The sequence below is a fragment of the Lissotriton vulgaris genome, chromosome 9 (assembly GCF_964263255.1).
Source record: "Lissotriton vulgaris chromosome 9, aLisVul1.2, whole genome shotgun sequence".
In the NCBI taxonomy this organism is placed as follows: domain Eukaryota; kingdom Metazoa; phylum Chordata; class Amphibia; order Caudata; family Salamandridae; genus Lissotriton; species Lissotriton vulgaris.
The window spans coordinates 1,074,245,721-1,074,258,603 of record NC_141697.1 but is presented as its reverse complement, the minus strand read 5'-3'; the positions used below and the strand labels follow the sequence as shown (position 1 = coordinate 1,074,258,603).

Genomic DNA, 12,883 nt, shown 5'->3' with positions numbered 1-12,883 from the left:
AAACAGGAATGGTTGCCCTCAAGGAACAGCAGACTACCTTCCCTGTGCTTCCATACCAAAACTGGAAACTTTTTATGTAAAAGCAGCCTCCTTCTTCCATAAAGGTAGAGGTGCGGCTGAAAAAAATATATATATATATTGTTTTTTTTAATAAAAATTTGCTTCTTTGGTAAGATATTAATAGGAGCAGGTCACATAACATGATTCCCAGTGGGATCGCTGTCCAATGAGGACAGCTTTCCCTGTGCAAACCGTTTGTGGAATCAGTAACATTTTAATGGCCTGCAACCACAATTGTGTTCACAATCCATTGATACATCTAATTTGAAATCACATAAGGAGGGTATGCACCTTTAAGCCCTCCCTAACAGTGATCTGGAAACTTCTTTTTGCCATTCAGAAATACTTTTTTTGAAAAACAAAAGGGGGTCTCATTCAGGGATGCACATCCTGTGATTTTGTAAATCGCAAACTTTGCAACCGCAAAAAAAATACTTAAAAGTGTCTGGGCTAGTTTGAACCAATAATTTTCAGACACAGTAGCCTCTAGCTCTGACATTTGCAGAACTAAACAAACGTAGGAACCCACACCTCAGATTTACATACAGCTCCAAGACAACTGGAAGTGCAAAGAAGACAAGTTTAGAAGGATGTTTTAAAAACCTTTAAATACATCAATATTTAAAAGGTATAGATTCGTGCAATAGCTGCATCGACATTAAAAATTCCCTTTGTATACTGCAGTATGTCAAATAGTAGACCAATAAATTAGCACCGCCTAGGTAATAAAAACATTTAACACAGTTTGAGGTAAAGGGCTTGTTCACGCTCCCTGAATTCACTGAGTTATGTGGCAAAAAGTCTCAAGGCGCCATCGTCAGGGAGGTATGTCAAATACTTTGGAGTGTGTTATTTTAATTAGAATTGTCCAGTGAGAAAGAAACTCACTGATGCGTTTTTACCACCAATGCAGTTCATTCTAAATGTTTCCCCACTTAAATCAAGCTACTTTTGATGAATTATTAGACTAGCAGAGCAGGCTAGAATGGAATATTGCTTAAGCTGTGTTGCCACGAGGTCAAGCAATTTGCCACACTATCACTACGTAAATGGAAATTGTTAGATCTGGACCATAGAAGTTTTTAGCGGTCTTCTCAGCATGTAAAAGAATTTTTTTTAAATCATAACAAAAAAAATGTATTTATATATATATGTGTATATGTATACATATGTATATATATATGTATATCTATATATATATCTATATATATATATATATATATATATATATATATATATATATATATATTTATGTACATATATATATACATACATATACTTAAGGAAAGCAGAAAACAGATTCAGTGTCGCTGGAGTTGTTGAGTGCTCTATACATGAGCTGCTCTCCACCTAAACTTGAGAACTACCCAGAATTCTCTGCTTCTTTTTTTGCATAATTTATGTGGATGTGGTACTGTAAGCCTGAAAGGGTATTGTTTAGAAATATACACATGTTATCATAGACAAACCAACATAAATGTAATTAATTTTGGAGCTAAAAACACTTAAAACATTTCAAAAACAAATGGGGGTAGGCACTATTTCTCTATCAGCAATGACAGATTAGAGTTAAAGTGCTAGATCGCAAAATGTGCAAATTTGCAATAAGAAACTGGGCCAGACACAATATAGCTAGCATCATCCAGCCACAAACTGTTCTGGGGTTTATCTGAGCTCTGCTCCATCCTGAGGTGTTTTGATGAAGTTTGTGCGCCTCTCTCATACAGATAAAAATAATCTGGAAATTGAGAAAACCATCAATCTGTTTAGGTCTGTATAGAGGATTCTAAATGCCTCAAAATAAAGGCAAGTGCCCAAATTCCTACACAGGGGGACTAACCATGTAATCATTTGGGCAGAGTACTCAGGACAAAAGAACAACATGTGCATCAATGATTCCTTAGCCTCTCTGCAGACTGGGTATAGGTCATCCCCAATAACATTTCTAGATCATGTTCTCCAAAATTGCTTGGTCAGAAGAGTCCTGTGTCTAAACTGGATATACAGTTTGGGTGCCAAAGGAGGGGTGATTTCATCTATAGTTGGGTCATATCAGGACAGGGGTTAGACATCAAGGAAGTCCCTTACCTCCTCTACTAGAGAGATTTATCTGCTAAGTAACACATTCTCAATGGATTTCTTTTAGCCTGTTCTTCGCCACAGTACATAGATCTTTGGGAAAATCCCAAAAGTCTTGGTGCCACAATGTTTCCAAAAGCAGGCGTATAGAATTCAGCCAGCGAATTTCGCGCACACAGCTTGGGGAAATCAGATTTCTCAGCTCCAATCAGGTGGAGGTTTACTCTGCCAAAGTCAGTAGCGGTCGGTGGTGGGAGTGCTGCCAGGTAGTGATGTGGGGCGGGGGAGGGGCAGGGTGGGGGGTAGTAAACTACGGAATACGGCCAAATACAGGTAAGTAAACATATAAATAAATAAAACAAATTTTGTTGCACGCACTGCATCGCCAAATGTGATGCAGTGCCAGAAAATGTAGTCTCTTTCCTCGCAACACAATGAGGTTATCCTGCTGCAGAATGCCCAACTGGAACAATTTTGCTGTGAAACAATGTTTTATTGTTCTTTATTCTCTTGTTTTTCCTTCATTTTAGGGGCCCGGTCTGGTAGTCTAGGCCCTTTATACACTTGAGTGGCCATGGGTCTTGCAGGTCTTTTCCAGAATTCTACATGTATTCCTCACGTCGGTCAGTTGGGTCATTATGGAAGGATCCACTTCTGGCTCGCGAGAGGATATTACTCTCAAGAAGTTAATTTGTTAACAATAATTCATTTAGATGGGGTGCTCTTCTAGTCTAATCTCTCCACCAAAGTGATGAAAACAATTTGGTTTTCGCCCTCCACACCCACCAAGAGTCGTGGGATTCCGATATCGTTAATTCTGACAGTGTCTTCCAATAGCTCCACTTGTCAGGCCAGTTCTCATTTCTCTTTGAGGCTGGCATCCATGTTCATTTCTACTGCTTTGGAAAGTGGCAGCATTATTTTGTGGCCTTACTTCCGGTCCTTCATAGCTTTCATCAATTTGCTCTGCGTCAAGCTATTAACTCCCTCACTTAGTGTGCCTCACTTACTTTCCAGCTCGAATATGAACTTGCCATGGCCCCCACGTTTTGTAACACATGAACTTGAGGTTTCACGACCACGTCCCTTATTAGGGTAGTCTAGGCTTACGGTCTGAGCCTTTCCCGCCTTCTTTTACCATTTTATCTGCCATTTTTGATTTGATACCAATCTCTTCATGGCAAATTCCTCTGACTTTTTTTTGTTGCAGGCATCAGGAGCCCAATATTAACCTATCTTTATCCTTTTGGTATCTGCTACAGTCAATGTACCTTGTAGTCTCTCCATCCAGTTTAAGGGAGAGGAGACACCTTCCACATAGTCAGCTATTAACCCCTTCCACGCGGGGCTAATTCCCCCGCGGTGCAGCGCCACAAGCGGCGCTCGTGACGAGCCCAGCTCGTCATGCTGCACAGTGGAGCTGTGCTCATGAAGAGCTGGACTTGTCATGACTCCGCCCACTCCAATAGAACACCCGCACAGGCGGGGAATTAGCCGAGCATGGGAGGGCCGCAGTAGTTATGACGAGCTGAGCTCGTCATGAGCACAGCTCCACTGTGCCTCATGACGAGCTGAGCTCGTCATGAGCATGGGAGGGGTTAAGCTAGCCACCTCTCCTTGTTTATGCCACACCATCTGGGGACCAGAAGGATGCAGAATTTTTATCTCCCTCCTCTATTTCATAGTCAACTGTGTTGGCTGCCATTTCTCTTAGAGGACATCAGCAAGTCTACGGGGCCCACAACAAGTTGACCCACTCACAGTGCCAGGAATTTCCCTTGTGCTTCCTCTTACCCTTTCCTTTAGAAATCAGCATTTTTGTTCAGCTACCTCAAGGTAGCATCACTATGGAGGTAAAACTTGGCCTCAATTTCTGCACCACCAGAATTTAGTGTCAATCCTCTACTCATCTTGGGTTTGTCCAATCCTCTCTTTTTATATTGTCCGTTTGCTGTCTAGCTACTGCGCTCCACCCATGGTGAGACCATCAAACCTTGATAGTGCAACTGTCCTCAAGTAACCTGAGGGCCTGCATCCGCACTGGCCAGTGAATAAATGATGCTGTTAGGTGTTTTGGACTGAAGTTAAAACGTGTATGCAGCTTGGGACCCCTTGACCAGCACTAATAATCTCATTTTAGAAAAAACAAACTGAACCTGCGGCCATCTCCCAGAATGCCAGTAAGTGCCTTAAACCCAAACCTTTCCAGCAAAGAAATGGTACTCCTATTTGAAGTATAGGACAAATAAAATTGACTTTACATATTAGAAAAACTAACAGTTTCTGATAAGAAATTAGGAACCAGATGTAGGAACCCTAATACCGGTCGGTAACGGCCGAAATTACCAAATTTCGGCCGTTACCGACCGGTATTAGGTATTTGGGATGTAGGTGGCTACATTTCAGATTCGGTAATTTACCAAATCTGTATTTAAGAATTCGGTAAATTACCGAATTCTTAAATACCGATTCGGTAAATTACCGAATCTGAAATGTAGGAAGCACTCAAGTGAGTGCTTTTCACCTGTAAGGATTCGTTATTTACCACCAATTACAAGTTGGTGGTAAATGATAAAAACTGTTAAAAAAGCAATTTTTTGCTTTTTATTCAGTGCCATGTGGTATGGCATGTATGTGTACTACATGTGCACTCATGCACTATTCAGGGGTGCAACAGGGTGTCAATGTGACACCCTGCCACCCTTGAAAGGGTTCCCCCTATGACCGTTTCGGTATTTACCGAATCGGTACTTACCGAATCGGTAATTCCCATTCATTCCTATGGGCCTCCACCTGGGGCAAAAGAATAAATGATCAATGCCCAAGATTTTCTTTAGGTCCAGCTAACCTTATTCACATTCTAGCTGAGTGTCCAAAACTAGACGCGATTAAAAAAGGTATGACCAAATATTGGGCTGAAATCTTTGGGCACGAACTAAGAACATCAGCGACACTCTTTGTTATAGGTTATGATGACTCTCTAGGGTATAGCAATAAAGAAGCAATGTCTATTTTTGTTGGTACGGCTGTATATAAAATCATTTGACAGCACGGTGGAAAGATTCAGATGCTCCTACTTTTCAGGGGTGGCTGAGCAGACTACTAGGTATTTATAAGCAGGAGACTGCAATCTATAGAATGAGAGGGAAAAAATCGAGAATTCTCGGGGAGCAGATATGGGCTCCTGTTGCCACCTGGTTTGATAACCAAAGAAATTTATATTTTCTGCAGATGAAACTGTTTATTAATGTATTATCGGTGGATACCTTTTATAATCTGTGTACCCTTTTTTTCCCTTTTCTGAAGTATACTTGAGTATGTCCGTGAAGTAACCTTAAAATGAATTATTTCTTATTGTGTTGTTTATTTAACATGACCGCTTGGAATGAACGAAGTAATGATTTCTCTTTTTTCTGTAGCATTATGTTTTGTATATTCTTTATATTTTCCTGTGTATATCGTTCTTAAACTGTACCGTTTTGAACCTGCTCAAATAAAAAAAAAAAAAAAAAAAAACTAACAGTTTCTGATAAGAAATTAGGAACCAGATGTAGGAACCCTAATACCGGTCGGTAACGGCCGAAATTACCAAATTTCGGCAGTTACCGACCGGTATTAGGTATTTGGGATGTAGGTGGCTACATTTCAGATTCTGTAATTTACTGAATCTGTATTTAAGAATTCGGTAAATGACCAAATTCTTAAATACCGATTCGGTAAATTACCAAATCTGAAATGTAGGAAGCACCCAAGTGAGTGCTTTTCACCTGTAAGGATTCGTTATTTACCACCAACTACAAGTTGGTGGTAAATGATGAAAACCGTTAAAAAAGCAATTTTTTGCTTTTTATTCAGTACCATGTGGTAGGGCATGTATGTGTACCACATGTGCACCCATGCACTATACAGGGTGTCAATGTGACAACCTGCCACCCTTGAAAGGGTTCCCCCTATTACCATTTCGGTATTTACCGAATCGGTATTTACCGAATCGGTAATTCTCATTCATTCCTATGGGCCTCCAGGCCCATAGGAATGAATGGGAAATACTGAATCGGTATTTACCGATTCGGTAAATACCAAATCGGTAAATACTGATTAATTACCGAATTTTACTGATTCGGTAATTTTTACCGAAAAATGATCTACATCCCATTTACCTATTCTTAAATACCGAATCAGTAGAATTTGGTGTTTAAGTATAGGTAAATTGAGATTACCTATATCTGGCCCAAAGTTCTAATTGTATGGCTCATAAAAATGTCAACTTTTTTCTTTCAAGGGCCACACATTATACTTAAGCAGTGTATTTACAGCAATTATAAACAAATTCTTACGATTGCGATGGATATATTTTTTAAGGCGATTACTTAGGGTGGTTTAAACAAATTTCGCCTTGCACAGAGTTATTGCATCCGAGTTACAAGCTCACTGTTGAGTATCACTGTCCACAAACTCCTTAAGTTCAACTTTCTTTCTGCACTTCATAATTCCAACAGGCACCGCTGTGGGGCCAACAATCAGCACCACAGACTGGGCGACACCTCAAGATTGATGGGGTAACTGAATATGTAAAACATCCCAGTGGTGGGCACAGAGGGGTCTCTGTTCCTCCTCCCCCCAGATCCCCATTTTCTGTACGTTGCTACTTTCCCTTTATTGCTCCTGCAGCCTTGCTCATGGCAGACCAGCTCTGAGCCTGCCCCACTGTCTCCTCGGTTTCTCCAAAAACTGATTCATGTGTTCCCTCCTGCCCTCCCCCTTGCACACAGGGCCAATATACACATTTTCGAAGATTAATGGCCTTCGCGCGCGGCGTCTATTAAAATGGATTGCTCTCGCTCCGTGTACTGGTTTCACCCCGACAAGTACATATCTGGGCGGGAAAGGATTATACATTACTGTCGCTTTGCCTTTCCAGAACCTTTTTTTCCAAGCTGAGATTTCCCACACCCCTTCACGAAGCACTAATTTGCATTTTTTTCACGCTGAACTACAGCAGATTTACTGCCAAAAGACTTTCACTTGAAAACTTCCAATGTTTTTGTAGCCGATGTTTTTCAATTCATTTTATATTAATCACCGGTTTCGATTAAACATTTTATTAGGAAGAGTTCGGTTTGGCTGCAGTAAACTTGTACGGCCAGGGTTTTGTTTGTTACCACAAATAAATGTTTTTTTTTTTTTTTTAATATACACCACACATGTGGAATTGATCACGCGCCGCGTGTAGCTTGGAACTGGAAGGACTGCCTCGTGGTTTAATTTTACACATCCGATAGCTGCAAGACTTGGGTCTGCTACCGCTGTATAAAAGCAGAAAAAGTCCCTACACAGCCTCACACCTGGGCTTTCACCCCGTCATTTCAAATAAAGTTCGCAAAGCAAACGCAATCCATCTACTAAAGCCACAAACAAGCGCGTTAAAAAAGAGAATTTAAAAAGAAATTCCAATTGGCCAACAGAATGCACGTTCTGAAATTTGAGGTATTGCTTCTAGGAAGTCCAGTATCCATGTCTGTCGACGTCATGTGTTCCTCCTCTGCCAACACGTGCTTTTATACCACCAGTTCTGCTTTTGTGAATAGCTGTTCCCCTGGATGAAATATAAGCTACAAAGGCCCCCCTTGTGCAAGGCCAGGCTCCTACTTACAAAAGAAAGTGCAGTAAATGAATTTAGACAATGACATCATGCTCAGTCGACCACAGGATACTAGGTTATAGCGGAAGGGTTATAAATAACTATATGTATTTAACGCATTGCGGACCACTTCTGGTCTCTAGGCACTGACAACATGTGTTAACCACTGTACAAATCAATGGAACATATTTTGTCTATCGATGAAGGATGAAAAGCTGAGTGGATTGGCAGGGTTTCGAACCTGTGACCTGCAAGCTGTACAAAGATCTCAGCAATGGATGCATTAGTCCACTGAGCTATCTTACTGGGATAATTAAGGACAGGATAATGTCACCAGGCTGAAGAGCTTAAAACAACTCTGAAAGACAAGTGTATTGTTTCTTTACCCTGCTTGTGGTTTTCCCTCGAACATCTCAACCCTGTTAGTCAAATATGTCCAGACCTGGAAGAGGTTTAAATGGTATTTAAAGAAAGGGAGGAAGTCTGCAACTACTGTTGACTAAGCATTGTTTATGATGTCAAGGAGACAGCTTTAGAAACCATATAAATATTTTTCATGCATCATACTCTAGGCTACATGTGATTTTTACATGTGACCGCCGTCCCAAACAGTCATCTGCTGCAGGAAACTTTGAGAGGAGTTTATTTTCCAAGACACAAGAACCAATGAAGGCTGCGGACAAATGAGATTATGTGGCAGAAGAAAAGTCACTTACAAAAATATCATTCCATTCTTACCTTCAATGGGAGATTTTTTGAAAATTATATTTAGAACAAAACATTTCTGTCAGACACTATGGGCCTGATTACGATGTCGGTCGGAAAGCCTCCACCCGACAGTTGGATTCTCCTAGACCGTGTCGGAACCCATTCTCTTGACTCGGTCAGAATCATTTCCAACCGATTACGATGCTCGCGTTCGGAAGGGGAACCGTTCGGTCAGTCCAAATCGGTCCCGCACTGCATTTGGAGAATCTGAGTCCGTGGGAGCAGATTCGTACAGCTCAATGGACAGCGTTTCCGACTGACCGATTACGATGTCGGATTCCAACAGCCTTTCCAACTGGGTCTGTCCGACACGAAAAGGCTGTTGGAAACTGAATTTGGGGGCCCCTAGCAGGACCCTCTTCATCCTGAGTCTTACGGTTTGGGGTCGAGGGGGTACCCAAGGGACCCACCTGTAAAATCATGCACAGTGTGGCAGGCACAATGGGGTGCCCACAACAGAGTGCAAGGTTTTCTGCAGACACTCATTTTCCCCATAGGAGCCTGTGTTGTCGGTCGGAACACAGGCTCTCATTGAAGTCAATGGAAGTCCTTCTGAACGGTGTTCAGAAGCATCATAATCGGTTGGGTGGCACTGCCGACCGCGAGTCGGTCGGAACCGAATATGACAAGGAGTTGGGCGGTTTAGTTTTCGACCGACATGGTAATCAGACCATATGTTGGTGACAACATTGCAATACTCACAATGAATAAACTTGAGGAACATATAAAAACTGGTCAGATAGCAGGTCAGATACCTACTGCACTGTGTTTTCTTTCCTGGTGTGTGAATTTCTCATCTCTGTGTTTGACCAGACACAATTTGAAACAAAGTTTTGGTTTTATATTTCTTGTGCTGTAATTCTGATCCCTTTGTTAGCAATACAGTTATTTGCTGTCCCCAGACATGTTGTTCTACAAAAAATAATAGAGTCAAAAAATGTGGGGGCAAAAGGAAGTGATTTCCAAAAATAAAGCACAAGAACTACAAGTCAGTGTTTCGATTCATGACCCAGCGGAGTCAAGTAACGGAACTGGAACAAGTAAAGACCTCGCTTAGAGGATCATAAAGCCTATGATTCTGTTACTATAAACTTGCTATAATTACTTTACCATCAAAATTGCTGTAGAAGCTGCTGTTCTATTCTATTCTTTAGAGATTCACAACAATTCCCGCAATGCTATCTGAAATCCTCATTACACACACACACACACACACAACGCTCTTTGCTATCCCTGCTTCTATGAAAAGGACAGCCTGCTTCAGGCATTGACTCCCTTGCACTGGGAGTGACAGAATTTTTGCATGATCGCATGTGCACATTCACTTAAATAGAAGTGCGAAAGGGCTGGTCGGCCAATGCTTTTTTTCATTCCAATTTGTGTCCCTTTTATTTTTTTATTCATACTTGTGAGTTTAAAATACATCTGTAAATTAAAGTAAAGCCAAAAGAGCATTTTCTTTGTGTCAGTTAGAATCATATTTTCCTGTGATATGCATTAAAACTATGAAGGATTTTTAGGACTCTTTTAAGTACACTTTCCTGCTAGCAAGCATTCATATTGTTTTAACAACATGCAATAGTTATTTTTTTAACACATTTTTATCAGAAGCATACGGCTGCCATGATTTAGGTGGTAACTTGTTTTTTTTTCCTTTCTTTTTACCTTGCGTCATATGATTGCAATATGGTCTTAAAAAAGGCTGTCATGGCCAGTCTGACTTATTGCTTTTGCCAATGCCTGTTCAATAATGCAGAAAAAAAAGTACTTAACTGGTTAAAGCAGTTACTAAAATTGCCCAAAGATAAATGGAAGGACAGAACTGATGGGTGCTTAACCCAAACAAGTTTGAAATTGTAATTGTTCATTAGGATTGTAGCCTTTAAGACCAATTCACAGGTAGCTTTGATCCTTTCAGTCAGGGAGCATTCCCTATGGAACCTTCTTGGAACATGCACTTATAAAATGTACCTTCATCATATTTTTCCCAAGAGGCTCACTGTCTTGGTTTGTAGCATTAAGTTGAGTATCTGTGGGGTGCTAGTACATTAACCAGTTCATAAGGACCATTGGCGGCATGTATTCCCATTTACAAGAAACATAATATGCTCACATCCAACTTGTTTCTCATATTGCAAGCCCATTCCAAGGTAATATTAAAGCAAAATATTTCAGGCCAGACTGGTTTTAAACTCAATGCCCATTTCCACTGAAGCCACAACATTATGACCGCTGTTAGTTAGGTTTGTCTTTGCTGTCTAGTTATATTCTCTCTCTTTGGTCTGTGCCATGCATTTTTCAAGTGGCAACTGTCCGCCTGCTGCCTTTAGGTGGCTTCTATTTAACATCTTTCCTGTGAAGAAAACTGTATGCCTCTTAGGCATGACCTAAATGTTGAAAAACTCATGCTTTGGAACCGCTAACCCCGACTACTGCACATATGAGCGGCTACCAACTCCATCATCTCTGGCGAACTACGTAGGCTTCAGTACTTCTTCTCTACGCATAGGATTCCTGATACAGATATTGCAGTACCATGGTGGCTAGCCTATTGGGTGCCCTCAATCTATCTGATATGTAGAGATTATGGGCCCGATTCACAGAAGTAACTTAAGACAAAATCCTAAACTTACTACTTTTGGTATTCACAGAAGTTAGGATTTTGTCTTAAGACAGACTTAAGAAAGACTTAAGACAAAATCCTAACTTAAGTCTGTCTTAAGTCTGTTTTAAGACAAATTTAAGACAAAATCCTAACTTCTGTGAATACCAAAAGTAGTAAATTTAGGATTTTGTCTTAAGTTACTTCTGTGAATCGGCCTCATCAAGTCAAAAACCAGATTCCGTCCACCGGCTCAGCCTCACCACCCTTTATTGATGAGTGGTAACACATCTTCTATTTCTGCTCCTTCAATCTCTCTGCAGACCTCACAACAATCCACTGGACTCATGCAAGGAGTTAGTTAAGTATTTGGAAACTTTCATAATTGCAATCTAATACATCTATATACTTGGGTGCTGGTTAAGACCCTCACAGATCTTGTTCCTAAAGATTTCCACTTAAAATACATAGCCTTATATGTTTAATCTCCCCTCCCTCCCTCTAACTAACTACTTGTCAAGTTCTTTTAATCCCTTCTCGCAACTCTACTCCTTTTTGTGTACCGACTCCGTTCTACGTCTGAGGGCTTAGCTTCCCTCCAAGTACTTTTACGAAGTTGCTGAAAATTGCACAGAAAATGCTGCGGCCGACTTCTGATCCAAAGGGCTTTGAATGAGTGAAGGAGTCAGGGAGAGAAAAAAAGATTCCTGAAACTGAGAGGCGGCGTTTCTAGGCCAGTTTTTGCAATCTACAAAGAGGAACCTTTGAAGTGAAAAAAATAGGAACCATGTTGGCCTTTTGGGTGGCATGCAGGGACGTGGTGGGGGGTTTAGGGGAGCACAAAAACAATGTTGCAACCTTTCTGGCTCCAACACTAGGGAGTTATCTTCTGAAAACACGGGAACTTTCTACCCAAGCAAAGCACATTTTTGTTCAATGCTGGGCCATTACTCACAAAATGAGCTGGTGTTTTCATAGCCTGCTCGACACCTCCAGTAAAATAATACTGCAGCAAAATGTCAAACCTCCTAGTTACAAGCTAAGTAATTTGTAGGGCTGGGCAATCACTATTCTTCCAGCTGAGTAAATCTGAACACAGCACTGTGTCTAAAATGAAATATAGAATCAGATTCTATTCAAAATTATTTACAGGGCCAGATGTATGAAGCTCAAATGGGTTCGCAAATGCCGAAATTCGCATGTATGTAGCAAATTTCAGTGCAAAATAAGGAATCACAAATTTGCAATTCCTTATTTTGCGATTGCATGTAAGGAATCGCAAAATTTGCGAATCTTTAATGCAATGTATGAGGCAAAAAAAATTGCTAATTGTCCCTAAGGAATCGCAAATTACCACCAACTTCAAGTTGGTGGTAATTTGCGAATTTCTTGAAAAATGCCCATTTTTGCATTTTTCAAAGTGCCATGTAATGCGCATACATGCCCTGGGGGCATGTATGTGCACCACATGTGCACCCATGCTTATTTCAGGGGTGCAACCTTGCACCCTTGAAATAATTCTCAATTTGCGATTAGCAAATTGTGAATCGCAAATTGAGAATAATTTCACATTCATTCCTATGGGCCTCCTGACCCATAGAAATGAATGGGAAATTATTCCTTAATTGTGATTAGCAATTTGCTAATCGCAATTAAGGAATTTTAAGAAATCGCAAAAAATAGCGAAATTCTACATACATACCATTTTCAATTCTCAAATAGCGATTCCTTAA

General features: G+C 40.6%; 1 protein-coding gene across 4 annotated transcripts in view; it reads right to left on the bottom strand.

Moving 5' to 3' along the window:
• Positions 1-12,883, bottom strand: part of FLNB (filamin B) — a 476,237-nt gene that overhangs the window by 194,095 nt on the left and 269,259 nt on the right. The gene's annotated exons all lie outside the window — the stretch shown is intronic.